The following is a 20,077-nucleotide window of genomic DNA, read 5'->3' as shown; positions in this document are numbered from 1 at the left end:
TTCTATGTTTCCTTTTCTCTATTTAAAAGATAAGCTCCGTGAAAGCTCAGAAATTTCACAATGTTAATTAAAGTAAATTGTGTATATATTTATTTGTTCATACACAGAAAGAAAATGCTAACAACTGACCAACATATATCTTCGAGATTTCTACAAAGAAGAAACATAAACGTAAAATTATTCCACTTCGTGTTTTAATGAATTTAATTCTAACACAATGACTAGTATTATAGCTTTTAGAGAGAGTTAATGAAACACGTTTATCTTGCAACAACCGTATTTCTGATTTGCTATAGAAGAAAGGCGATCAGGAATTCTATATAGTGATAAAAGTGCACAGACCCAACGCATTATGGTATAGTAGTCTCAGTGAGACGAAATGGAATGCATAATACATCAGCATTGTTTAACTGGCGTGTGGACTTGCATACAATTTAAATGTACTTTATATTAATTTAAAATTCATGTTTGTATTTTGAGTCAGAACGTTAAACATGTTAAGCGTATAGTACAGTGTATAATCTTCATCCAAATCAAACTGGATCTAAAGCCTCGTGAATAAATAATAACACGAGTCGCGGATTGCTTATATTCTCGTATACTGCAGGTATTAATTACAACCGTAAGAAAACATTTGATGTACCGGCTGTAGGCTGTAGTAGTCAATAATAATCTTTTGAAGAGTTTTAAATAAATTATAGAAATTTTGCGTTGACGCGAATAAAATGTGACGAAAAGTTTATCGTTGTTAGGAAGATTACTAGTGTTGATACGAAGAAACGTTGATATGAAGTAAACCGTTGTTAGGAATGCAGCTTGCGTTGAAGTAAAACGGTGATGAGAAATCTAATACTGTAAGAAGAGGAATTGTTGGTAGGAGAGAAACAAGCGTTGACACAAGGAAACGTTGATGAAACATTGAAAGATGTGAAGAGAAAGTTTGAGTGGACATGAAGAAAGTCATTATTTGTTAGGAAAGCAGTTGTAAGTAATCGAAATACCGAAGACTATTTTAAAATAAACATACAGAAAATAATGAAACATAACTATCAATTTTAAATGTGTTTATCAGAGTAAACGATTTTTTTTTTGCTTTATAAAGAAACATTTTGCTTTTTACATGCTACTACGTTTCAAAAACATTTCAGGACACTTTTTGAATTAATCTTACTGCACAACTAAGGGTTTGTCATAAAATGTTTAATCTGTGATTTACACTTTTCATGTGACATTGCTTGGAATATGAACTGAAGGAAATAAAACCAGTCATACAACAGGAAAAACGTTTATCTACCCTCGAAATATCTTCATGTTACTTTCTTTCTTTCGTCGAGAAAACAAATAAACAGAAAATCGCTTATGAAAGTTTTAGAAGTCTTTTCTCTGTGCCTGTGTTCATACCTGTTTAAATCCGACGAATTGTCACCTCAATGAGTATATATTTTTTTCCATTCTCGGTCTAGTTAATCTGATGTTCTCTGAAACAGACACTAGTATCGCTACATGACGTCGGTTTATACGTTCTTACACAGTACTGAAAAGAATAATTACAATTTGCTTTTTGTGCTTTTCTTGGTTCCTGTAATTTTTCACAAAACTCTGAATTGTGAAAAACGTAACAACTAGTGTAAACCGGTTATGTACATTGTGTGGTGTGAGCTGATCCGTATTTCACTCATCCAAAGACAGGTGTACATATTTATTTACAAATTCGCCGTGACAAACGTGTTACAGTGAAAAATAAACAAATACTTGGCAAATAAGAATATGTCCTCTGGGTAAGAAAACCTAGGTTTAAAAATAACACCATTAATATAAGTAATTACATTATATGTTCTTTTTTTAATATTTGGTTGTGACTCATCTGATTTTGATAAATGCTTGACGTTGTCGTGATATGAAGTACACGAGGGACTGAATGTAGGTGGGAGCGAGTTCATGGTACCACATGTGGATTAAAGCTTCCTTCACTTCCAAGGTGCTTCTTCTCTTGCCCCTTTTTATCTATTATCTTCCAGAAGTCTTCCATATGGTTTAGATGTGGACTGCTGTCTGACCAGTGTAGTGTCTTGATCCTTCCCTTTCGAAGATAGTCCTTCACTTGAAGCAATGAAATAAATGTAAGATGTATTTTGAAAACACGTAGAGTGAATGTTCCTTTTTATTTCATGTATACAACACAGATTATATGAATATTTCAAACTTTTGTAGCCCTGTGGCATTGAAGAGAATCAACCTGAAATGTTTACTAGTCAGCTCCACTAAAATAATCTTCAACTGGGATTTTAGAATCTCAAGGTACTTGAAAGTGCTTTCCATAGATACGTCCTCTGACTTTGCGGATGATTCAAGTTTGCATTCAAACAAATATCCTGCTTGAAACTCTTTTTTACATCGGCATCGTACAAAGTGCTTCTCATCAGATCCGTGCAGGTTTAACTTTGGTTCGTCCGATTTTTCAACAGACCCTTACAGGTTTAACATATGTTCGTCCGAAAAGATCGCTTTGCTTCATATTGCTATGCGATCTAGTTGAGCCTCATCTTGTTGGAGTGGCTAGGTTCCTTTCTCAGACGTCTTATTGGAAGGCCGGTTGAACAAAGGCTACAATTAACGGAGCGCGAGACGACAGTGACTCCTGACATTTCCTATCATATTCTTTAGAAATCGGTGGACGACACTTGACGATTCTGCAGGCTCACATGTTTGAGAATACAACTCTCAAATACTGTGGAAGGTTTCTTCCTAACTTTACCCTTCTGTTGTTTTACACAGCCAGTCTCTGCAGACTGGTTAACTTCAACTGTTCTAGCAAGCCTACAAATCTGTTGATCTGACAATCAGACAACCGGTACGATACATAGACAGTCTACAAATCTGTTGATCTGACGATCAGACAATATTGCATTGTTCATTAAAAACTTTTGCATCCATTTGCATTAGGGCCTCAAAACTAACGATGTTCTTGAAGGAAAGTGTGAAAAAAGTAGGATAATAAAATACACCTTTCCGTGACTGTAAATAGTTATATACATTTTATAACATTATCAGACCAAATACAGTTTATCTCCCGTTTCTTGTCACGATAGATAAAGTAAATATACCTCTTCAAACTTTGTCTCTTCGTCATTAGATTAAAAATCTAATAACATCAAAGTAAACAATTTTCTACAGCGAAGTGAAAATAGAAACGTGTAAGAATATTAAGGAAAGACGACTATACTTTTCATATCTATAAAGAAAGATATCTGTGTTCCAGAGCTACACAATGTAAGATATCAGGGTGTTAGATATAAAAGTATTATGTTGAAGAAAGGTTACGCCTGTAGATTAGCATTTTCTGTATTACGCTATTGCTTTGTAAGAAAGTATCGACTTGACTTACAAACATGTATTGACATTATGTATATTAATAATTAGCGATTCATAATATGTAAATGTTTAAAAAAGAATAGCATCTGGTTCCATGAAAAGGTTTTCAACTCTGAACACTGATTTTGCATATATTAACATTAAAAGTAGCTCTTGTGGGTATTACTCCATTGTAATACAGAAACGGTTATTTCCTACAACAGATACTTTCCTCGGCTTGAATATGTAATTTAGAATACGTTATATGCAAATTTAACTTATATAACGACACCTTAAGTAAAAGACAGTATTTGTCTTCTTTATTGTATTTTTATTTGAAATATCATTTTAATACATTTTTCTTTATATTAGAAGTAGGAACCATTAGTACTCTGTGATTTTTAAGTCACGGGCGGTACAAGAAATCTTTATTGTTAACACAGGAAAAATATTTCGATTCAGTTAACCTGGTAACAAATAAAACCGAGAAAATCGATTCCAAAACACTGTTATAAAGATCATATGGTATATGGTATAAATATGATTTAAAAAGAGAGTTTTTCCAGTGCGTCGTTTTTCTTCCTGGTTCGTTTGTATCTTTGAAAAGTGTCCATATCGTATTGATAGCACCAAATAAAATAAGTCTAAACAGTACCTTGATGAGATACATAATGGATGTTTCTTTCTGCGTAAATATTCCTTTTTTCATTCCACATTCTTTCTACAGTTTCAGAGACCCGTATGAATAATTCAAATAACCTATGGTTGATAGCGCTACTACGACTGTAGACCATTGAACGGAAAATTCCAACACTTTTCATTTTTCGAGTGCATTGAATTATGTTTAGTTGATTGGTAAAAAAAATCATAAAAACATTGGCTTGATGTACGTCATTTTGACGTCATGAAAATATTATTCAATTTCAAACGATGCATTGTAAATGGTAAAGAATACAAGAAGAAATAATTTTATTAAACAAAACGCAGGATAAAACGTAAAATTCCTGCCAAAGATTTTAATTTAATAATATAGCAGAAAGGTAACGCTTAGTAATCAATAAGAATATCATAAGTCACATGAAAATTGAACGATCTCATTAAAGTTTGAAAGAAATGGAATATCTTCGGAATTTTTTGAAACAAAGGATTTCAAAGATTTTGTGGTTATTATTGTTGGTTAGATAAAATTTTCGCGACGCTCTTCGTGCGCTCGGACGTTCAGTTTTGTTTGTAGTTTATTTAATCATCACACATTATTTTATTAAATTGACAACGTGAACATTAACGAAACGGTGAATTTTGAAATATCTTCTCACAGATTCTTCTTTACTACGAAACAGCGAACGTCTGATCAAATTAAAGGAAGAGTTGTAGCCAAAATACAGTAAAGAGAAACCTGTTGGTTCATACCTGTAACAACTGGTTAGGTTGGTCTTCTGTCACGGAACTGTCCTATTCTTATTCTCGCTTCACACAATTCATTTGTTGTTTAACTAGTAAATGAGTAGCTATGCCCTCAAGCGGTGTAATATGTAACAAAATAACCTTTGTAAGAAAATTAGAATGTTATTGAAAATGCACACATTTAACTTGTTTGATTTCCGGTAATCCTTTTTTTTTATGTATTACTTACAACCATAAAGACAGAGAAATGTAGTCATATATGTAAGTAGACAGACAGACTTGTAGCCTCATAGATAGGTAGATAAATACATAGGTAATATAAAGATAGACAAGTGTGTAAGCATAAATAAGTAGATAATTAGGTAGATTCATAGATAGGTAAGTAGGCAGATAGATAAGTAGATAAGTAGGTAGATAATTAAGTTCATAAAAGGTAGCTTGGTAAGTAATTAGATAGGTAAGGAAGTATTTAGGAAGACTGATAGCTAGGTACATAGGTAAACATATAAATAGGTGGTTAAGGAGATAAATATTTAGGAAGGTAGGTAGGTAAATAGGTAAGTGGGAAAAAGGTAGGTAGCTGGGTTTACAAATACACATTGTATTGAAAATAAGCGAGTTTACAAAGTTGATGCACAGGAAGTTCTTCCAGCAACAGAACATACTCTTTACTATATTGAAGTAAGTGATACCTAAGCAGACATACCTGAAAACATACTCTACAATATATAAAGTTTACACTATTATATTGTGAATGATGGTATACTCTCTTTACAAAGTATGTATAAATTCATAAAAAAGATTTAACACGGACATACAGTCTATATTATTATTACATTTTACAGGTAAAATATTCACAATTATTACGTGATTCTAACATGTTAATAAAGCTCTTTTCAATATGTTCTTTAATGATGTGAAGATGTTAGACAAACTGGTCTCATTGTGTGTTTCACAGTAAGAATTAATGACACTTTTATCTAAAATAAAAATACAATTATAACTTTTTTAGAAACAGTTTTCTTACAAATATATAAATACCAACAACACAGACTTCCGACGGTTTTACTGTCTTAAAAAGTCTACATGTTCTATAATAATTGTTGTACGCTTAATCCGAAAATGATATCCATTTTTATCCATCACGTACAGATTTTTTACAAAACGCCATATGTACTTTTACATAATCGGGCCACAATTTGTTATGCTGTAGATGTCTGTAGACCAATCACGACGTGAGAGTCTTACCGATCGTTCTAGAAACCACAAGAAATACACCACTAGTATATAAACAGTTAACAGGCTTTTTCATTTCTGGATAGTATATGTTTGTGCGTGCACTTTGATATTCTTTTTTCTTATTTTCAATATTATTTATTCATCACTATGTCAACAAGAGGTTGTGTAAATGATCCAAACAAATACTGTTATATTTATGGTAAATAAGTTGTAAATATGATCTGTGTATAAATTTTTTTTCTTCCCGATTTGTAAAAAAATCTTTACGTGATAAAAAAAAATCATGTTCGAGATCTTGTATCTGAATTAAGGAAAATCAGTTATTAAAATTAAAACAATTTTCATGAAGTTTAATTTCACAGGCCTCTGTAATCATAAGTTCCGAAATAATAAAAAAAATATATATAGAGGCATATGTCAGAAATGTTAGTGAAATTTAATTAGCTGAAAATCTGATGTATCGAAGTATACCACAAATGTCCAGTTGCTGGTAGGATGGCAAAAGATAAGTCTACGAAATTACAATGCTAAAATCCGAAGTTCGATTCTCCACGGTGGACACAGCACATAGCCCATTGTAGCTTTGCTTTAAAACTAACAAATTTCAATTTTAATTATAATTATAAGGATGATATAATTTAAATTTAAATCAATACTTTCTAACTACATTGGGAAAGGGAGTGAACGTGTATAAGTCTCCATTGCTTGTATTGATAGGAATTAAAAACATCAGCTTATATATTTCCAAAAACGAAGTCTACAGTTACAGAATTACCAAAAATTGTCTACTAAATTGTTTATAAAATTAATTAACCAAACTGATTAGAATTACGAAGAGTTTAAAAACTACAACACAAATTTACAAACCTAACAACTTTTAGTTACCGAAGTCATCACTTCAAAACTAATAGTGCTTTAATTACCGAAATCATCACTTCAAAACTAATTATGCTTTAGTTACTGAAATCATTACCTTAAAACTAACAAACTTTAGTTACTAAAATCATCACTTTAAAAGTAATAATTCCTTACTAAAGCAAATTACCAGCCGTAGACTAAAATATTTCAAGCTTGACAACACACAACTTATTAAAAACACCACCATCAAAATTTAATTGTTTATTATTACTTCATGTATTCATCATTTCATTGTTTAAAAACAAGGAATACTTTATTTAACATGTTTACTTGTTCAAGGTTTTAAACCACATTATACTTTGTTTATTCAACAAACTAGCAGTTCAAAACTAACAGTACTTTACTGATTTGTTGATTGAATTGCTCGCAAAGCTATCCGAGGGCTATCTACGCTAGCTGTCTCTGAAGTAGAAATGACAGACTTTCGGGTAGACAGCTGATTAACATAATCTACCACCAATGCTTGATCTACTCTTTATCAACGAAAAGTGGGATTGACCATAACTTTATAACGCCTCCACAGTTGAAAGGACGAGAATATTTGATGATGGGATTCGGACCCGCTCCTCGCTCGTCGAGTTTCTAGTCACCAAACCGTGCTGGGTCTAATAACGTTTCAGTTAGTAAATGAACTTTTTAATATTTCAAACCTAACTCCAACTCGTCTAAAACCTTTTGAACCTTTCAAATTAATAACGTTTTATTTGTTTAGCGTTAACATATCAAAACTAATACCACTATTTTATTTTACAAACCATCTGAAGATTTGAAACTATTGCGTTTATTTAGCAAATAAGCTACCAAATTTAGCATCAGCTCCTTTAAAACCAGTTCCCCGCTGGGACAGTGGTAAATCTTTGGATTTAAAACGCTCAAACCAGGGGTTCATTTACCCTTGGTGGACACAGCAGAGAGTCTGATGTGGCTTTGCTATAAGAAAAAAATACGAACCGTGTGAAAAGTTTCAACTAATGATATGTAATTTATTTATTTTATCAAAATTAACAATACATTTCACTTACTTGAAACTCATTGTTACAGAACTACCGACATTTCATGGAAGACATAAATCAAGAATTCTAAGTTTTGCTCACTCTAATTGTAACATGATATCTCTTAAAATAATCGTGTTTAAGATACCTGAAGTTAAATTGATAGTAGACAGCAAAATTGTCAAAGGTTAAACAGTTCAAACCTGAGTTAATTAATCATTTATATAGACAGACACATGAAGCAATTTTATATATCTTAAACAAGTTGTAACATTTTTCCTCGTACTATTCTGCAATCGCATACCAAGAGATGTGTATTTTCAAACCTTTACTGTTTGAGTTACACGAGTAAGGATTAGCAAAAGCTGAGATGTTATTGGTATTGACACAGATAAAAAATATACCGTCTCTATAGACATAATATTCAGTTCTACCAATAGAATAAAGCTCCTTCTGCACAGCCATTGAATAGAGTGAGAAAGATCGATATTTTCGTATATCTACAGATTATCTCAGTAAGGTTTCTCGCACGAGATAAGGTAAGCATGGGGGATGAAAGGGGTATATTTGCTTTTTGCAGTTTTTTTACTTAGTAAATAAACGTACACCGCACAACAGAGAAAAGCAGGAAAAGAGGAAATTGTTAAACGATCGGAGCAGAATAAAAATCTACGTAAGGGTTTGAAATTCTTTAAGGATTTAAGTTATACTATCTATTATAGTTATGTTGAACTTATACCAGCTGTTATAGAACGCTTAAACTTTAAAAATATACCGAATAAACATGTGAATAGCAGCAACAACGTGTCAGGATTTGCTAACCTTTATTCGTTTGTTCAAATAGGAGGGATTAATAGCCAGCTCCAGTTCTCATGACATTTAACTGCTGCTGAGAAAGTGTTACACTACCTAAAATTAAAACAACATGATACCAGCTATTGTAGGATACTTAAACATGTAAACTTTAGATGGTGTACCCTTTATTGTAAGACAATTAAACATATTAACTGCAGAACTTGTACCGGTTATTGTTGGACAATTAAACATAAAAATATGTTGAAGTTGTACCGCTTGTTGTAAACATAAACAAAATGTTGAAGTTGTTACAGTGTTTGAGGATCTAACATACGTTTCGAAATAAACTAGTATCTTTCTCAGTGACTACTAGATTCAGTCGACTCCACGTTTTTAAGTCAGAACAAAGCCTATTTGTGGTATCCCATAATTCTAGACTACTTATGTTAGTAATTGTGCTCATTTTACGTATTCAAGCGAAGATTAACGCCCAGCTGATACAGTCTTGTTCATACCTCTGTATCACCCATACATACTCATATGGGTATGATCCACGTTTCAGGGACGTGGTGACGTAGACACTTGGCCAATCCAATATAAGATCTATGGGGCGACTTTTATGATATATAATCCTAGCCTGCGATTAGAATTAATACAAGTTTAAAGATACTTACATATTATCCACTAACGTGTTAATTAACCATCGAGCATATGCAAGAGAAAATAATAAAAAAACCACGAAACTTGAAAGTACACAAATAAATAAACACTCTTTCCTAGTTGTTAAAAGGTAAACTACAGATGTTTCAAATGTTACGGAGATTCAGGTTTACCTAAGTTTCATTGAAGACGACATTGTAGTCAAGGCAACTCTTAACTAGACGATAGCAGAAGGAGTGTGTTTTTTATCTACTATTTTTTGATCATCCTTTACTGATATGATGAATATAATGATACACAGTTACAGTTTGAGAAAAAAGCCATTGCCAATAATTTAAAACTATTTTAAACAAAATTAGGCCCAGCATGGCCAGGTGGTTATGGCGTTTGACTCATAATTTGAGGGTTGCAGATTCGAATACCTATTCCACCAAACACGCTCGCCCTTTTAGCCGTTAGGGCGTTATAAAGTGGCGATAAACCCCACTAGGTGTTGGTAAAGGAGTAGCTAGCCAAAGACTTGGCGGTGGATGGTGATGACTAGCTGCCTTCCCTCTAATCTTTTACTGTTAAACTAGGGACTGCTAGCGTAGATAGCCCTCATGTAGCTTTGCGATAAACAAACTAATAATTAATTTAACTATTAAAGCAACAACAAATAATTAACTTAACCTTTAAAGCAACAACAAGGGTTATAAACATCTCATCCTCCTGTTATTACGACGAGTTTGTGGGTCATGTATAACGGTAAAAATATTTACATGAGTTGCATGAATTAATAATTAAAATTTTAAATAAAATTTACAAGTAATATAGATGGCGCTGTAACTTAGGTGCCTCTGAACTTGTTTATGCATGGAATATTCACGCACATTTGACAACTCAATGTGTCACAACGTAAAATCTACCTTTCATTTTTAATCAAATGGGTACATTAATTTTACACACTTTCAAAGACTGAAAAGAAGGATTTGGGTCTTGTTTGAGTTATTTTTTTGAGTAATTTAGTACTTTATTCGAATGTCATTTGAATTTATATGTTCTGCGCATGTAATTCTATAAGAAGGACTGATTATGTTACACGATAATATTCGACAATTCTGTGATGGTGGTTTCGCTAATGGAAGAACATTTCCGGATTTTGTTAGAGCTAACGTTTTCTACACAAAATCGCTCGAAAGCAAAAACATTAAACTTTCTTTGTTCTAGCAAAGAGCTACAAAATGAGCATTCTGTGATCTGTCCACTGCTGAATTCGAATCTCGTATTTTAGCGTTGTAAGACAGTAAACTTACAACTGAACCACCTGCGAGACAAACAAGCATATTTAGTGACAGATTTAAGGCTGTGTGAGCTCAGAGATTAATAATTTCTGGGGGCCCCACATTCCATGTAAACTTACATGGAATAAAGTTATCGATGGGCCTCCATTAAGGCCATGGGCTCTGGGGCTGAGCCCCCTCTAGTCCCTACCTAAATACGTTACTTAGCGTATTTCTTAATGGTAGATTCTTTATTAAATAAATTAAACAAGATATTAGTTCTCGTTCTTTTTTTTTTAAAAAACCTTTCCTTAAGCCTACTATGCTCTAGTTTAACTCCCAGTATAAATTTTCTCATCTTTTATTTGTAATCAGTAAACAACTCGCTCATGATGCCTTTACCGATTTAGAAGGATTAAAAACATGGAGGTTGTATCTCTTTTTTAATCTTTTTGCCTCTGTTGCTCTGCATCAGAATGTCTTCGATGAATTCATTGGTTACTCGGTATTTCAAGCAAAGGCTAAACCAAGGCTAACGAGATTGAACAAAGCTTATTTATTTAAAGAGGAGTATTCGGTTCTTGCGAACAGCTTTTAACGTACTTTCTCGCCGCTAGGTACTCTAGAGATTTAAAGGACAGCTACCAATTAATTCCTTGATACCCTTAACAGGACATTACATTCTGTGAGATTTGCTGGTGTTTTCTTTACATTCACGGGCTCGTTACACGAACCATACAAGTGTGTAATTACCACCATATTTCTTTCATTAGTAATTTAGAGAGTGTTTAAGTTAGTAAGACAGTTCTATTGTCAGGGATGACCTAACAAAATAATAGGCAAAACAGTTTGTAAGTATGTGGAGAATTTTCCGTTTGTCTAGATCATTTTTAACTTTTGAAGTTACCTAGACGACAAAATGGGTTGATTGAAACTTGTACCACTATTTTCATAACCTGTGATTTATACGCAAAACTTATATATAGGGCACCATATTGTGTTAAACATGATATCTTTTCATATAATCGTGTAAGTATAAATAGTTAATAATATTATACGTCTTAAAGTGTCCTTGTTATTGGATTTCTTTTTTCTGATTCTGTGCATTTTCTGTTGATTTTGAATATCTCGAATAGATTTGTAGCAACATTGAGCAAAGTGAACGCAAAATACATCCGATTCTTTACATTTTTTAAGTAAATAATCTTTAACCAGTTGATGTACTTACTTAACTGATAAGGTGGATACACGTTACTTTACGGTAGGGCTTAAGAGTTTAGTGATATTAAGTTTAGAGTTCCCCCCACTCGCACAGCACTATGTCTGCAGGCTTGTAACGCTTAACTACAAAAATAAAACAATCTCAGTGGTTTGAATGGACACAATGAACGGGGAAGACATAGGAACTCCCGGAGGGTGGGGCAAAGGGAAACTATCCGAAATTTGACCCTTCTACACCATTAATTGGGAAGCCTTAAGAATATATGCCAGGTTTGGTGACAGTAGGTCTATTGATCACCAGTTACAAGCATACACAACACTCGGAAATAGAAGGGGGGGTCTAATGTTTACAATGGGAAGTCGGATTCGAACGCAAGCCACTTATGTCATTCCGCGGGAGGTCGTAAGGGTAAATTCTAAACTGGTTGACAGTCGGTTGAACTGTTCTTCAATTATAAGGGAAAATATACACACGCACAGACGTTTGCTAAATAATGTAACGTTTTATTTTACACTGTATGTGGAATTTAACGAGTCTATGTATGGTACGTCTACAAAAGGTGTATATAGAAACGTATACGGCAGGGTTACGGAAAGCGTAAAGATGCATCTTGCTATATGTAAGTTGTTGGTTGAGTCTTTCTGATTCATACAATGAATATAAGTAGATGTAATTATAATAACCAATAACTATAAATCACATATTAAGAATAATTTCTCATAAAGTTCACATATATTAACAAATATACATGTCATGAGCAATTTCCGATAAGGTTCGTAAATGTGAATGAATGTATATTTCATGAGTAATAATTTCTCATGAAGTTTACAGATATAAAAAAAACACACATGTCACGAGCCATTTGTGATGAAATTCATAAATGTGAACAAACAACTTGAGTGGATATCACGATATATGCGGGTAACGTAGTATGGGGAGTTGGGCAAAACAGGCGTTCGAGGAAAGAAAAACCGAAATCACCAACCTCATTCCAGGTTTAAAAGTTCGAAGTTATTTAATGTTATTTATGTGCTGGTCGATAAAATTTATTACTGGCAGGAGTTGTGCGTGCAAGCTAAAAACACATTGATTTTCTCTGTTAGAGTAAGGATTTGTAGGCCCTTATGACTTCCATTGCAAGAGAGTTAACACCTGCAAACCAAATAAGTCAGAAAAAATATAGGACACAGGAGCATCACTCATTTCTTATTCTATGTAATTTATCTCTTTACGTTAAAACAAACTAGATTCTTATAGACAATGTCGAGTACATTGTGGAGAAGATTTGTGAAACATTGGTAGACAAAGTGCTTTGTAAACGTATCTAGTGAACTGTGTGTTTTAGTTTCCCTACCAAACGCATTGTATAATTATTTTTATGCAAAAGAGACAGCGAAAACCAAGCTACGTAGGAAGTGGCCAGATCATTGTTAAATAATCGGTTGTCTTTTACAATAATTTGCATTTTAAAAATACAGTCAAGACAATCTTTCACTTTGATGATATGTATGGATTTCTAGTTCTTTACAGTAAACAAACAATTGTGATATATTATTAATTGATATTAGGAAATAATTCACTGTTTACTTTCAGATATTAAAAGTATTTATAAGACACAACTGGCCCTCATCGCTTTCTACCCTAAACTGAAGGCAACCCACGGTTTCCATAGTTTCGTCCCAAGAAAAAAACAACAAAAAACTTTTGCCCTTCCATGCTTCAAAAGTGTTTGAGCTGTTCAGTATAAACATTAGTTTTATTGAACTATATAGTATAAATATGAGTTTTATTGAACCATATAGGATGAACAATTGTTCTGTTAAGCTGTATTGGATGACGACTTAGTTTTGTTGAACTATACAATAGATTGATGGCGTTAGTTTATATCTGTAATCATATGTATATATTACACCTTCTAGTGTTTTATTGAATATTTGAGCTAATAGTTTTGTTCTTGATTTTTCATTTCCGTTTTTTTTTTTTTCCTGGAACTGCAAATCCTAACAAACATGACAACCAAAGCACTGGGTAAAGACTGCTATGCACTGCGGCAGTGCGTGTACTTGATGGTGTGTAGGCTACATGTACTTAACTTATTTTAAATAATGAAACTCGAATGTGCAGTTTGCAAGCATCTAACTAGGGTGAACTCTACATTCACACCAAAAGGAGCAGACCTAGCTAAGTATGTACTTGAAGAGGTAAGTGTCACCACATGTAGGCACTGAATATTAGTAACTTGTCGAAGAGATTTGCTGAAAGTTGTGCTAGGATATGATTGTGAAGTGTTCGCGAGCAAATTTAATTATCTCGCAGTGAAGCCTTGCGTGACTACTTGCTTTTCTGGAGCTATAAGAAAAAACGCCTTGCACGGGGGCGTACTGGTTCTTTCAGGACTGTGGAATGTCATTGGTTTGGTGTTCTGTTCAGAATATTCAATAGTGTGTAACAACTGCATCTTTATTTCTTTATAGGATACAGTCAAAATGTGATGGTTACTCAAGACGAAATGAAGGAAAAGATTGACTATAGGTCCACAAATAAAACGATATTATACTCACCGTCTGGAACCTCTGTCAGCTCTAGAGACAGCGGAGAGAAGGAGTCTTACGGTGGGGAGTACTCTGCTGTAAACGGAAGTCTTGACATCGAATCACGGCGGTATTGTGGGGACTCCGAGTGTTCCCAGAGTTCAAATTCTAGCGGCGATAGCCATTCTACAGCTTACAGATACGAATCATTCCTCATTAGGGACGGGAGGTCGCGCCGAAGAAAAGAATCGAAGAACCAAAATGAAGAACAGACAACAAGACCCCGATATATGTGCACCGAGTGTGGGAAGCACTATGCCACGTCGTCTAACCTGTCACGACACAAGCAGACCCATCGTAGCCTGGAGTCTCAACTGGCAAAGAAATGCCCGACTTGTGACAAAATATACGTTAGCATGCCTGCTTTGGCCATGCACGTTCTCACACACAGCCTCAGCCACAAGTGTTCTGTATGCGGGAAAGCGTTCTCTCGACCTTGGCTATTGCAGGGTCACCTACGCTCTCATACGGGGGAAAAACCGTTCGGATGTGCCCATTGCGGCAAGACCTTCGCCGACCGCTCCAACTTGAGGGCCCACATGCAGACGCATTCCAATTTCAAACACTTCCGCTGCCAGCGTTGCAACAAGACCTTTGCTCTCAAGTCCTACTTGAACAAACACTACGAGTCCTCCTGTTTTAAAGACTCAAAGGACTGCTGAAGTTGGATGATCAAACAAATATTGCCACTTCGGTCACTTTGCTGGTTTGTAATCGGTTGTTTCGAGTGAGCACAACCCACAAACAAAAGGAAAGTTTGCTTAGCCTTACATAAAACAAAATTGGAACCTTTACAAAAAGTCAACCAGCTAAAATAGAGAGGTTTCTGTTTTAGTCGAATGTTACATTTCTTCTCCACAATTTCGGGCGCCCTCTGTTTTGCTCTGACGAGAAGGTGAATCAATGCTCAAAATGTCTTTATGTTTCAGTTTAAGTTATTTGATCACAAAAACCGAAACAAAAAGCCCCGAGAATTATTCAACGAACCGTAGTCGATCATCTATTGATGTAGCAAGTAGCATATAAAACCACGCAAGTAACTGTAAGCAATAACAAATCATATAGTTTTTGAGTAAAATTAACTAAATGTTTTATGTCATTTGTTGTTATCTTTTGGAAAGTTCCACCGTATGAAGGGTTACAAGAATCACCTGGTTTGCTGACTGTGTTAACTTATACAAGAAAGGTTTACGTTTACTGCCCATTTCACTCAACCATCACAAACCGTCGGATGAATACAACAACTTCTATTCTACGTTAAGGACGAGTTTATTTTAAACACTGATTGGTTAGAGCTGAACGATTATTTTTAATGCATGTGTTTAAGCCTAATTAAATACTACTGGTTGCGTCTGTTGCTGCGAAGGAAATAAGTGCGAGGTGGACACTTGAGTAGAACAGATTGTGTGTACTGTAACGTCTGGTTATTTTAGTCAGTATAACTATTGGATAGTGTGTATTTTTCAGTGCCCGATAGAGAAAGTTACATTTGAAGGTAAGTTAAGTTCTTCCTGTACGTAAATCCAAACTACTTAATTTAATAATTTACCTCACAAGGTGAACACTTCCTCACATTCACCTGACACATACAGGTGTATAGCATACGTCATCGAAACTCCTCAGGCTGCACCGTTGATTTCTGAAACACTTTGTCAATAAATACATTTAATGCACATCTATAGACATTATATTTGTTCATACACGTGCATCTGGTTTACCTCCATTTTATACATGTGTGTATTTACGTACATACAAAAAAGTTATACTAAAAAGTGCGTGAAATTCTCAAGACACGCATGTTATGTAATACTTAAATAATTCTATTAATAGGGCTATGTCAGTGTAGCTAAGTAGCGAGAGTGAACATTTTGGTTAAAATTGTTTTTAAAAAAAAAATTCAAATCCAGAATGTTATACCAAACATACAATAGAAGTAAGAAGCAAGCTCAAGTTGAAACTCTAGCATATTTTAGGTGTTAGTGCACATTGTGGTACTTCAATACCAGATTAGTTCATATCAACTTAAGGTATTATGACTTTCACCAATATACGTCAACACTGCTATACTCGCTGACTGTAGGGCGGCAGAAATGTATGTGTTTGTAAGTGAAAGTTCGGTCATTGCGTGACGGGATGGTTTGTAATTAGGGTTGTGATTCAAAACAAATTCAACCAAAAATGAACGAATAAGAGATCTCCACGTAAGCACAAATCAAAACTGAGACATTCAGTGTACAGTGTGATTATAAAAAAAAACTAAATTAAAAAAAAACAAATGTAATATAAGTTGTCACCGAAATAGTGATGTCCATTTTGCTCACTGTAGACACTAGTGTTAATATCACTGAAAATATACAATTAGTTTTAACACATTTTCGTTTACCCTCGCTTCAAAAAAGGGCTGCTTTTGGAAACTCATCTCTACGTTAAAATAAATTCTTTTTGTTCAATAATATCTTTCCCCAAATCATTGAAGTAACAAAATCAAAACTAAACTTTGTCAAACTGTTGTCTTTCGTCTTGCATACTTCTCTTGTTTTAATTTTTTTGCCACTTAATATTTCTTATAACTTAAAACTATCGCATAACAAAATGGATGAACGTTGCCAACAACAATATAATGACAATACAAGCATAAGAGAAAATAGTTCTGCAATATAATTGTTATATTTTAAAAAAGTCCATTCTAAAATGTATGTAAACACTAACACTTCTGCTTATATCATGGTTCTGACCGTATTGTCGAGTCCTGGTGTTCGCATCAATTATATTGGAATCTAATTATTTAAAAAAAGGCAAAGTAAAACAAAACAGAAAAAAGTAGAAGATATGTAACAATACTGGCTACAGTGTTGTACATCAATTTTTTTTACAGCATCAAAAATTATTTTGACTGAATCTTTTCTGCATCCAACGTTATTTATATTTTATATTTGTTAATGATAAACGCATGAACGATTTAATATTGCATATCCGGTATTTTTAATTTTATGGTTCAAAATATGGACACAAGTGATATTTCTACCATCACTCTTATTAATTAGGTATCTTTCCAAAATTCATTTATGATCGGTCACATGATTAAAGCAATACTGTAGCTACAGTATGTAAAACAATTATCAACAAAGCTAAATTACAGTTTTATGGACTTGTTTATTTTTTGAACCACATTAATTTCTTTCATTTCCGCTACTGCATGTGATTCACTGTCTTTAAAGAGCATAGAACGCCACAGCATTTTCCTTCTTTTAATACAGATGACTACGAAACATGTTCTTTAAACCAAATTGACACTAAATTCTGCATTAATAGCTTAAAATTATAATAAGAAAAACACACTTCGATAAGATGGCTACCGTTGCTATGGAAACGCTACTGTAGCCTGATTATTAAATTATCCAGTTATGCATACATTGATGCGTCTTAGTTTCTGCACATCAGAAAAGGCGAATTAGAAACCAGACTGTAGTTTTTATGATGTTTTATTATTAGTCAAATCGAAGCCAATTCATAGCAAATAGCAGCAACATTGCATAAATCACAATGGAAAAAATATTCATAATAAAACAGCAGTGAGAGTGAGTAAAAAAAAGAGGAAACATTAGCCTTAAAAACAAATAACAGGTTTCCACATAGAATGGTCCTGTAAAATGAAATGAAACCTTATTTTCTTAAAATAGTCCACCAAACAAAGAACAAGAACTGATAAGCTAATTTGTTTACGAATCTCTTCATCTCGACCCGTGAGGAATATTAATATTTATTGTTATATTTATGTATTTAGTTTGTATTTTTATTTGTGATGTATATGTATGTATAACCTCTTTTGATACTCTGCTAGATGTATGACAAATATTTTGAACCATTTTCCCGTTGTTGTTTTTATACTACTTAATTTATCGTTAGACTAATCTTAGAAACAGGTAACTCAAGGTTTATTATCAACGTTCTTTTTCTAAAGGTCACCTACTTACGTTTATTAAACAATCGTGTTTTTATCGTTCAGACACTCTAGACAACATACAGCATTCATTGTACGGTCACTGTCGCTAGCATCCAGCATACTGTTATTGTAGCAAGTATCAGTATACGGTTAATAGAGCTAGCAAACAGCATACAGTTAGTATAGTTAACATTCAGCATATAGTCACTGTAGCGAGTACTAGTATACGGTTAGTAAAGCTAGTAAACAGTATAGTTAACATACAGCACACAGTTGGTGAACAGCGTAGTTGTAAAGACTAGTAAAAACACACACATATACGTTTCAACAGCTGTTCATTTCTGGAAATATTTAAACACATTTCATCCTTTTCAGCCAATAGAAAAGTTTTGCAGGAAATGAATGCATCATTTGGTAGAAAACGGGTTCCCATGACAACAAATGCAATTTTGAGTTTGAGAATATTTTAATACTTTTATGAAGCAATTTATAAATTATTATTATATCCACAAATTATTTATATATTTTCATTTTTATAGATGAGTGTACAGATGAATATATTTTCTATTATTTATTAATTTATCAAAATATTTTCGTTTACTGAATCAGTTATGGCTGTCGTTTTAAAACGTACTTAATTTTCGTTGGATTAATTTGTTTTTTTTGCCATCGGAAAACAAAAACAAACTAAGTTTAGAACTAAAAGGAGAAAAGATTCTCTAATCAGTCATGAAGTTATTTGTATGGTAAAATTTTAAGATGTGAAGATCTTTTGGGCATTCGTATGCAAGACAAGGATTGAAAAGAATGCATTTCTTATTATAATTGACTTTGGCTCAACGTGTGTTACTATTCGTATTATAATGAAGGGCTTGGTGCGATTTACGTGAGGAAATGTGGTTATTAACTTTATATTTGTACTAGTTTTTATTCATTATATTTAATCTTTACGAAAATGATCAGATTGAATGTATAGCAATAAATAATACGTTTAACTTTGTTACTAGTCACCTTATATCCATGTAAGTTTTGCAGATTTAAATAAATATTAAAACCCATTATACACGCATCTAGTAAAAACTAGAAAATAGGTTTAAATCATTGTGAACTTTCAGAATTGAACAAAACGTCTGTCCTATTTTTGGCAATTTGCCAGATTTATGAATAAGGAGTTGGGGGAGTAAGATTGTTTAATTGTGTTTGTGATATGCGTGTTTTTTTATTGTTCTAAATAGTCTTCCTTATATTAACTTGTGTACTTGTTGGCGCCCCTCAATGGTTTTTTTTTATGTGCTTATTTAAAAATAAAACAAAAGTGTGATAAAACTCAGATGAAAATCGAAAGTAAAATGAAAATCAAAGTACCACGCTCATGATGGATTGTATCATCTTTGTACGTTTGGAATATACAATAACAAACTGTAATATTTGATGATTAGCAAATGCTTTGTGAAAGGACTGATTTTTTAGATATCTAAAGTCTGATGACTGACTACTTAGCCATAAAACTTTAAAGTTCTTCTATCAATAAAAGTTTAAACATGTTAGCATCAATACCTTGTACATGCACTTTGTAGAATGTTTTTACTGCCCATTTAATGTATCAGAATTGAAGCTTGTAAAATGAATCTAGTCCTATGCAGCTATAACTTGTGTATTCTTAGAAACCAAATTGAAGCAATAAACTAGTTTATTTTCTG

At 33.4% G+C, this 20,077-nt stretch overlaps 1 pseudogene across 1 annotated transcript in view; it reads left to right on the top strand.

The window, feature by feature from the left end:
* Positions 1–20,077, top strand: part of LOC143238459 (uncharacterized) — a 26,091-nt pseudogene extending 6,014 nt beyond the window's left edge. Inside the window, exon 2 of the transcript XR_013020586.1 lies at positions 14,318–20,077. The product of XR_013020586.1 is annotated as an uncharacterized LOC143238459 (transcript). The remainder of the gene's footprint in view (positions 1–14,317) is intronic.

This window comes from Tachypleus tridentatus, chromosome 13, assembly GCF_004210375.1.
Source record: "Tachypleus tridentatus isolate NWPU-2018 chromosome 13, ASM421037v1, whole genome shotgun sequence".
Classification (NCBI taxonomy): Eukaryota; Metazoa; Arthropoda; class Merostomata; order Xiphosura; family Limulidae; genus Tachypleus; species Tachypleus tridentatus.
The sequence above is the reverse complement of the archived record's forward strand: the minus strand, read 5'-3'. Positions and strand labels throughout refer to the sequence as shown.